Source organism: Enhydra lutris, unplaced genomic scaffold (genome assembly GCF_002288905.1).
Source record: "Enhydra lutris kenyoni isolate GAN:26980312 unplaced genomic scaffold, ASM228890v2 scaffoldscaffold12, whole genome shotgun sequence".
In the NCBI taxonomy this organism is placed as follows: Eukaryota; Metazoa; Chordata; class Mammalia; order Carnivora; family Mustelidae; genus Enhydra; species Enhydra lutris.
In genome coordinates, this window is record NW_019154096.1 from 41,121,590 (window position 1) to 41,129,931 (window position 8,342).

Here is an 8,342-nt window from a genome sequence, read left to right on the forward strand (position 1 = left end):
GCGTCTTGACCGCGTAGGACCCGCGGGCCTCGCCGAGACCAGGGAAGCAGAAGCCTTCGCAGCCGCCACAGCCTCCGCGGCTCCTCGCCCACCCCTTAGCGCGCCCGTCGTTGCCAGGCAACACCTCCATAACCTCTGCCCCGGGCGAACACGTGACGCGCATGTCACGTGACGGGGCCGTGGCGTCCTCCGGCGGAGGGGTGTAAACAGGCCCGGTGACGGCCGAGCTGCGGCCCTGCTGCATCCTGGTGTCCGGCATGCTTCGGGCGGGCCCGGACGGCCCAGCCGCGAGCTCAGCGCCCACCTGAGGTAACCCCTGCGGCCTCGGAACGGGCGTACCTCACGCTGCTTGCAGGAGCTGCTGCCCGCCGCCGACCGGGCCGAGAGCCCCCGGCCCCGGCAGGGGGTGTGGCTGCCGGCTGTGCAGTCTGCGACAGGTGGGGTGGGCGGGGGCGGCCGCCGAGGCCAGGGCTCTGCAGCGCCTTGGGTCGCAGCTCCGGCGTGGAATCGGCGGAAAGGCGGCATCGACCCCGGGTTGTGGGCCGCTGCTCGAGGCTGCCCCTGGGATCGGGCTGAGCCCGGGGCTGCAGGATCCGTCGGGCGCTTAGGGTGTGGGGCTGCCAGCGGGGAGTCCCTGTTGAAGTCGCCGGCCCACGCGGGCTGTGAGACCTTGGGCAAGTCAGCCTCAGCCGTGGCCCTGGCCTGAGTTTCCACATCTGTAACGAACGTCGGGCTAGGTGATCTGTGAGGACCTTCCACTTCTGACGTGTGCGATCTCGAGAAAGACCTGCATACTTTGGAAACTGCCAGAGGGAAAGTTTAGGTAGATACCTGTCTTTTAATTGCTAAGTTCCTGTTTTTAAATTTTTCATCTGACACGATTTGGCTTCTTGTTCATGTGGGTGAAGTTTCTAATAGAAAACTTACTATACAAAGTCGTAATGGATTATGCTGCTGCTTCCCCCACACCCCCCTCAGGCTTTTCTGATGCAACGAAACCTTTCTTAGAACCTCTTCTGAAGCCCAGTTAGTTAGGAAAAAAAAAAAAAAAAAGGAAAAGAAACTTGAAACCTTTGTCTGCCTCTCTCTCTTCCTGTTCCACTGCAATACCCCAGAGGGCCCCCAGGGATCACAGGTTGAAAAGCACTGTTACACTGTTGAGGAAGTGTTCTGTGTTTGTTAATTTAATAGGCTCTGGAAGATGAATCTTTTGCTGTGGAGTTTTCTATTATTTTTCCTTCAATTTTGTTCGACTGTGTGTCATATAGTTAGAGTGACAATTGGTATATTTCGCATATAGACGTGGGAAAGGCCCCCAAATTTCCGATGGACCTTTCTGTTTCCATCTTTTCTTGCGTTTTGGGCCCAAGGGGTGTTAAGTGTATGCTTATAATAGACCTAGTGCTCATTATTAACCAACTTGCTCAGGTATGGAATGGGAGTGGAAGACTTTTTGCAAGACTTTTATTTAGGCCCAACTGAATGGATTAGGACATTAACTCTGAAAAATATATAAGTTGGGAGAATACATGACTTACATCGATATAGTCGTGTAATAACATGAACATACTACAAATTTTGAAACCCTGGATTTTGAGAGAACTGGGTTTAGGTGAAAAGGTGGTCCTGTTTCATATTGTGGTCTGTAGACCAAAAATTATTAGGATGATTTCTTTTTTTTAAGCTAAGAGAAATTGCTTAGTTTCCTGGTTGTTTTCGAAGATTAGGGTTGATAAGAGATTTACTGAAACTTGAAGTTTGATATTGAAAGAGGAAAACCATAGTTTTTTTACAGCTTGTCCACTTGGTGCTTCTATGAGGTGAGCCAGGATTGGAGGTTGAAAGTACTATGAATGGAACCCAAGGAGATCTATGGAATATGTTTTCTCTTTTCTTTTCCTTTTTTTTTTTTTTTTTAAGATTTTATTTATTTGACAGAGAGACCAGAGAGGGAACACAAGCAGGGAGGGAGGAGTAGGAGAGGGAGAAGCAGGCTTCCCTCTGAGCAGGGATCCCAATGCGGGCCTTGATCCCAGGACCCTGGGATCATGACCCGAGCTGGAGGTAGCCGCTTAATAACTGAGCCACCCAGGTACCCTGTTTTCTCTGTTCAAAGTAGACTCACTTCCTTAATCTTTGGTGTAGGTTTAGGTAAGTCACATATTTTCTTTACGTCTCAGTTTCTGCTACAAAGTGAGGAAATTGGATTGATTACTACTCAGTTTTTGGCTTTAGTTAGGGTTACTAGATAAAATACAGATAACCTAGTTTAAATTTGAATTTTAGATGAATGGTGAAAAAGTTTTTAGTATAAATATTGCATAAGGCATGCATTACTAAAAAAAATCCATTGTTTATCTGAAATTCAAGTTTAACTGGGCTTACTGTATTTTTATTTGCTGAATCTGGCGACCCTACTTCAACATTTTTGTCTTTAAATTAGCTTTAGGAAGGAATTATAGATGCATAGACAGGAATGAATTTATTCACTCAAGACTCCCTATTATCAGCAGTAGTGTCTAGTTCTTGAAGAACAGCTCTGTTTCATTTGTGGTTGCACCATGAAGCAATTCCTTTTCTACCATAGGCACATAATGTTTAAGTTTGTACTTTTGGTGGTAACTTATTTTTTTTAATTTTTAAATTTAAAAAAAGATTTACTTATTTATTTTAGAGAGAACTTGAGCAAGCACAGGAGGAGGATGGGGCAGAGGTAGAGGGCGAGAGTGTCTGCTGAGTGTCCATGCTGAGCCTGGAGTCTGACTAGGGGCTCCATCTCATGACCCTGAGACCATGACCTGAGCAGAAACGGGGAGTCAGTTGCTCAACCATCTGTGCCACCAAGGTTCCCTGGTAAACAATTTAAATATCTGAAAGAAAAAAAAAAGTTGCTTAAATTTCTAAAAGTAACAAATTTGGGTCAGGAAATGATATTTACTATTTTCTTTTTCTATAAAAGATAAAACTCTACCTGTCCTCCAGTTATATGATTGACTTTAAGATATGTTCTAAGGCAGTTGACTGTTCTGATGGTAAATAATCTTTCACGAAGTTATTATACCTATGATTTGGTCCCCTGTGATTATGGAAAATAATCAATGTATGCAGTATAAACATTTTATATTTTATTTTAATTTATTATTTTTTAAACTCCTAGCGCATGCTGATTTTTTTTAAGATTATTTATTTATTTATTTGACAGAGATCACAAGTAGGCAGAGAGGCAGGCAGAGAGAGAGAGAGAGAGAGGAGGAAGCAGGCTCCATGCTGAGCAGAGAGCCCGATGTGGGGCTCGATCCCAGGACCGTGAGATCATGACCTGAGCCGAAGGCAGAGGCTTTAACCCACTGAGCCACCCAGGCGCCCCTAAACATTTTATATTTTAACCGACCACTGTTAATCTTGTATTTGCTGTATCTTGAAGAATTTCAGTGTTGAAATTCTTTTCCAAGGAGTATAGTTTTTAACTTTTTATAATTTTTGAGAGTTTTAAAGAAAACTAGGCCAAATCTTTTACTCACCTCTCTCTGAAATTCCTGAATTTTCAAATTCATTCATTCATTCAATAGTCAAGAAAAAATTGAGTGTCTTTTATGAGCCAGTCTCTTGTAATCAGTGTTCTAGATCTTCAGGTGCTTATCTTTGACAGAGGAGTTAAATCACATGCATTCTAGGGATAATGTGATGAGGGCCTTGAAGTAATACAAATACCGTGGAAATTGAGAGGAGAACAAGAACCCATCAGTTGATAGATTGAATGGCAGAACCTCCTAGAGGAGGTGGTATGTAATCTAGATCATTGTGATAAATGTTGGGTCAGGAAGACAGGCTTACAGAAAGGCATGAAGAAGCAGGAAAAGGCAGGGAATCCATATTCTCAGTTCCACAAAGCATACACTTTTTTGGGTTAAAAGTAATTGATAATATTGTTTATATGTAGTTTTTGGTTCACTAATACTCTTCATCTGCATTAAGTATATTGGAATGAAATTTCTTCAGTGTATATATTAGAGAGATCTTCAGATGTCAGTGTAGCTCTCTGAAAAAATATTTATGAAATATGTTACATGTACAAAAATGTGTAATTTGCATATATAAAGCTTAAAAAATGGAATATTATCACACCATTGAAACCTGTGTGCCCCTTCCTGATTAGACACCCCTTTTCCTTTCCTTCGGGAGTAAGCATGTACTGAATTCTATCATTTCTTTGCTTTTCTTCATAAACTTATTTTATGTGTATACTACTCCCCCAAACATTGTTTACTTTTACATGTTTTTGAACCTTATATAAATAGGATCATACTATGTGGATTTTTTTCTGAGACTTTTCCACTTAGGTTACTATGTTTCATTCATGTTTTTCCCCCCACTAAGGTTCCACCCATGTTTTTAAGAAGTGTAAGGATTTCACTGAGGTAAACAGCTAGGATTGGGGTTGCTGCTTGTAGGGTATGGGTATCTGTAATTTCCTAAATATTGCCGTTACTTTCTGTTGTGGTTGTGCTGTTTTAGTTTCCTCCCTGCAGTGTATGAGAGTTCCTGCTGCTCTCCTGTCTATATGCTGTCTTTTATTTGGTATGAGCAAATCATATACCTAATAAGAAAAGTCAAGTATCTAGAGCATGTAAAGAAGACTTAGAGCTCAACAATAAAAGGAACAGAAACTCATTTTAAAAACAAAGGATTTGAATGGACATTTCTTCAGACAAGATGTACAAATGGCCCATAAGCACCTGAAAAGAAGCTTGATTTCATTAGCCACCAGGGAAATGCAAATGAATACCACAATGAAATACCATGTCATACCCACAGGGATGGATGTAGTAAAAAACATAATAGCAAGTGTTGAGGAGATAGTGGAGAAATTAGAATCTTCATACACTGTTACGAGGAATGCAAGGTGATGGAACTACTTAGGGAAACAGTCTGGTACTTCCTCAAACAGCTGAACATAGGGATTGCAAATGGCATAGCAACTACACTCCTAGGTTTATACCCAAAGAAAAATTAAAATTTATATTCACACCAAAACTTGTACGTAGATGTTCAGTGTCGATATTCATAATAGCTAAAAAATAGAAACCACTGTATGCCAGTTGATAAATGGATAAATAAAATGTGGTTTGTATTATACAGGGAAATATTACTCAGCCATAGAAGGAATGAAGTACAGATTCATGCTACAACATAAATAGATGAACTTTGAAAACCTGATGCTAAATGATAAAAGTCACAAAAGGCCACATATTGTATGGTTACATTTATACAGAATTTCCAGAATACACAAATGTATACAGTGAGAAAATATGTCAGTGATTGCCTAGAGCTGGGAGTTGGGTTGGGGGTAGATGGGAGATTTGATAATCAGTATTGTTTCTTTTTAGGATGATGAAATGTCCTAAAATTGATTGTGCTGGTGGTTGCACAATTCTGTGAATATGTGAAAAACCATTGAATTGTACACCTAAGAGAAGGGAGGATATTAAAACAAAACAAAACACAACACAGAAAAGGTTGCTATGTTGTGAGCAGCCCTATGCAGAGACTCGTGTGGTGAGGGAGCAAGACTTGCCCATAGCCATCTGAGTGAGCTTAGAAGCAAATTCCTCCTTCCTCCCTTTTACACAGAGCCAAGCCTTTAGATGATCCTATAACCCGGCCAGTAGTTTTGACTGCAGCCTTGTGACAGACCATGAGCCAGAGGTACCCAGTTTAGCTGCCTAGATTGCTGACCCATAATAATTGTTAGATAGTAAATGTTCATTGTTTTAAATGAGTCTTGAGGTAATTTGTTATGCACAACAAATAATACATGGGCAGTAGCATTGCATTATGGGTTGCCTTTCATTTGGTGTTATGGGAAGCCATGATGGTTAAATTAATGCACTATAATTGACTCTTCTTTTTATTTATCATTTTGTTAACCACAACTCATAACCAAGAGTTAGTAATATATTTCTTGAGATATTCTCTAAATTATTGGGGGGGAGAATTTATGCTTAGAATATTTTCAATTTGGGGGCGCCTGGGTGGCTCAGTGGGTTAAAGCCTCTGCCTTCGGCTCAGGGTACTGGGATTGAGCCCCACATCGGGCTCTCTGCTCAGCAGGGAGCCTGCTTCCCTTCCTCTCTCTCTGCCTGCCTCTCTGTCTGCTTGTGATCTCTGTCTGTCAAATAAATAAATAAAAGCTTTAAAAAAAAGAATATTTTCAATTTGTTTTATTATAATTAAAAAATTTTATAATCCTATGTGCTACATCATGAATCTTTTATCAGCCATGGCAGGCCACTTCCAGACCAAATAGCAGTACAGACTATTTCTCATATTTTCATGATCTTCTGGTAACTCTTTTATCTTTAGAAGTTATGGATGGTATTAATATATTTTAGGCAGATTTATTTTATTATTTATGGCTTTAGCATAGCACTTAGAAAATAGTTACTGAGGGAAAAACCGCAGTTCCCTACAGCCTCATTCTATTGAAACCATATGAAAGGAGGGTAAAATTTTTTTTTCTTTTCCTTTGAATATTTCTGTATTTCACTTGAAGAAAGATTGACTCTGTGGATAAGGAACTTGTGGGTTTTGAAATTTGATTTTAAAAATGAAGACATGTTTAAAAAGGTTTTAAGGATTCTCTTTGTCCTTTATTTTTCCTACCTTTTAAAAAGTATAAAAGATGTATATATATATATATTTTTAAATTTATTTATTTGACAGAGATCACAGGTAGGCAGAGAGGCAGGCAGAGAGAGAAGGGGAAGCAGGCTCCCCGCCGAGCAGAGAGCCCGACGTGGGGCTTGATCCCAGGACCCTGGGATCACGACCCGATCCTAAGGCAGAGGCTTTAACCCACGAGCCACCCAGGTGCCCCTAGATGTATATTTATTAATATACAAAGATATAAGTAAAGTGTTTTTATATGAAGAAAAGCAGGCCATAGAAGTTTTCTCCTAGAAGTTTTATAATTTATATATTTAGGTCTGTGATCTATTTTTAGGGGTTAATAGCATATGTATGAGATAGGGATCTAGGTTCCTTGATGAGTACACAGTTGATTTGGTATCATTAGTTGAAAAGATTATCCTTTCCATATTACATTTGTTGTCCTTTATTCCTTGCCCATTGCATTACCTTGCCATTTTATGTTGGGAGTCAACTGGTAAGATATATGTGGATCTATTTCTGGACTCACTCTTCTGTTGGTTTATAAGTCTGTCCCTATGTCAGTACCATACTGCCTTTCTTACTGTAGCTTTATGTGTGGTTTGAAATTGGTTAGTATAAATTCTTTACCTTTGTTCTTTATTTTCAAAGATCTGTTTCAAAGAACTGTTTTTAATTTTGTAGTGTACATGTCATGTACATATTTTGTCAAGTTTATATCTTAATATTTTATGGTTTTTGATGTTACAAATGGGATTAAAAATCATTTCCTACTTATTCATTGCTCATATGTAGAAATACAGTTTTTTGTATTCTCTTAGTATCTGGTAGCCTTTCTAAATTCCCGTACTACTGTTAGTAGTCTTTTGGTTACGTTTTAAGAATTTTCTACATAATGTGATCATTGAATAAAGACAGTTTTATTTCTTCCTTTCCAGTCAGTATGCCATTTCTTTCTTCCTTCCTGCCTGCCTTCTTTCTTTCCTTCTTAATTTCTTTCTTTGACCTACTGCATTGGCTAACACCTCAAATCCAACATTATGATAGAAGTGGAAAGCAGACAATCATGTGTTATTCTCAGTCTGAGGGAGAAAGGATTGAGTCTTATGAATGATACAAAAAGTACTAAGTATAAACATTTTCAAATGTTAAATTAGACTTAATAAAAATTAAAAACTTCTGCACTTTAAAAGACTGCCTTTTTAAAAAAAGATTTTATTTATTTGTTTGACAGAGATCACAAGAAAGCAGAGAGGCAGGCAAAAGGAGAGGAAGGGAAGCAGGCTCCCTGCTGAGCAGAGAGCCCGATGCAGGACTCGATCCCAGGACTCTGGGATCATGACCTGAGCCGAAGGCAGAGGCTTTAACCCACTAAGCCACCCAGGCGCCCAAAAGACTGCTTTGAATGAGAACAAATATTTGCAATTCATATATCTGACAAAGGATTTTTTTCTTTTTTAAATTTTTTTTATTTTATTTTTTATAAACATATAATATATTTTTATCCCCAGGGGTACAGGTCTGTGAATTGCCAGGTTTACACACTTCACAGCACTCACCATAGCACATACCCTCCCTAATGTCCATAATCCCCCGCCCAACCCCCCCTCCCCCCATTAACCCTCAGTTTGTTTTGTGAGATTAAGAGTCACTTATGGTTTGTCTCCCTCCCT

General features: G+C 39.9%; 1 protein-coding gene across 1 annotated transcript in view; it reads left to right on the top strand.

Moving 5' to 3' along the window:
• Positions 1–466: 466 nt before the first annotated feature.
• LOC111145281 (membrane associated ring-CH-type finger 8) overlaps positions 467–8,342 on the top strand; it is a 138,095-nt gene continuing 130,219 nt past the window's right edge. Inside the window, exon 1 of the mRNA XM_022500112.1 lies at positions 467–823. The gene's annotated coding sequence lies outside the window, so the exon portion shown is untranslated. The remainder of the gene's footprint in view (positions 824–8,342) is intronic.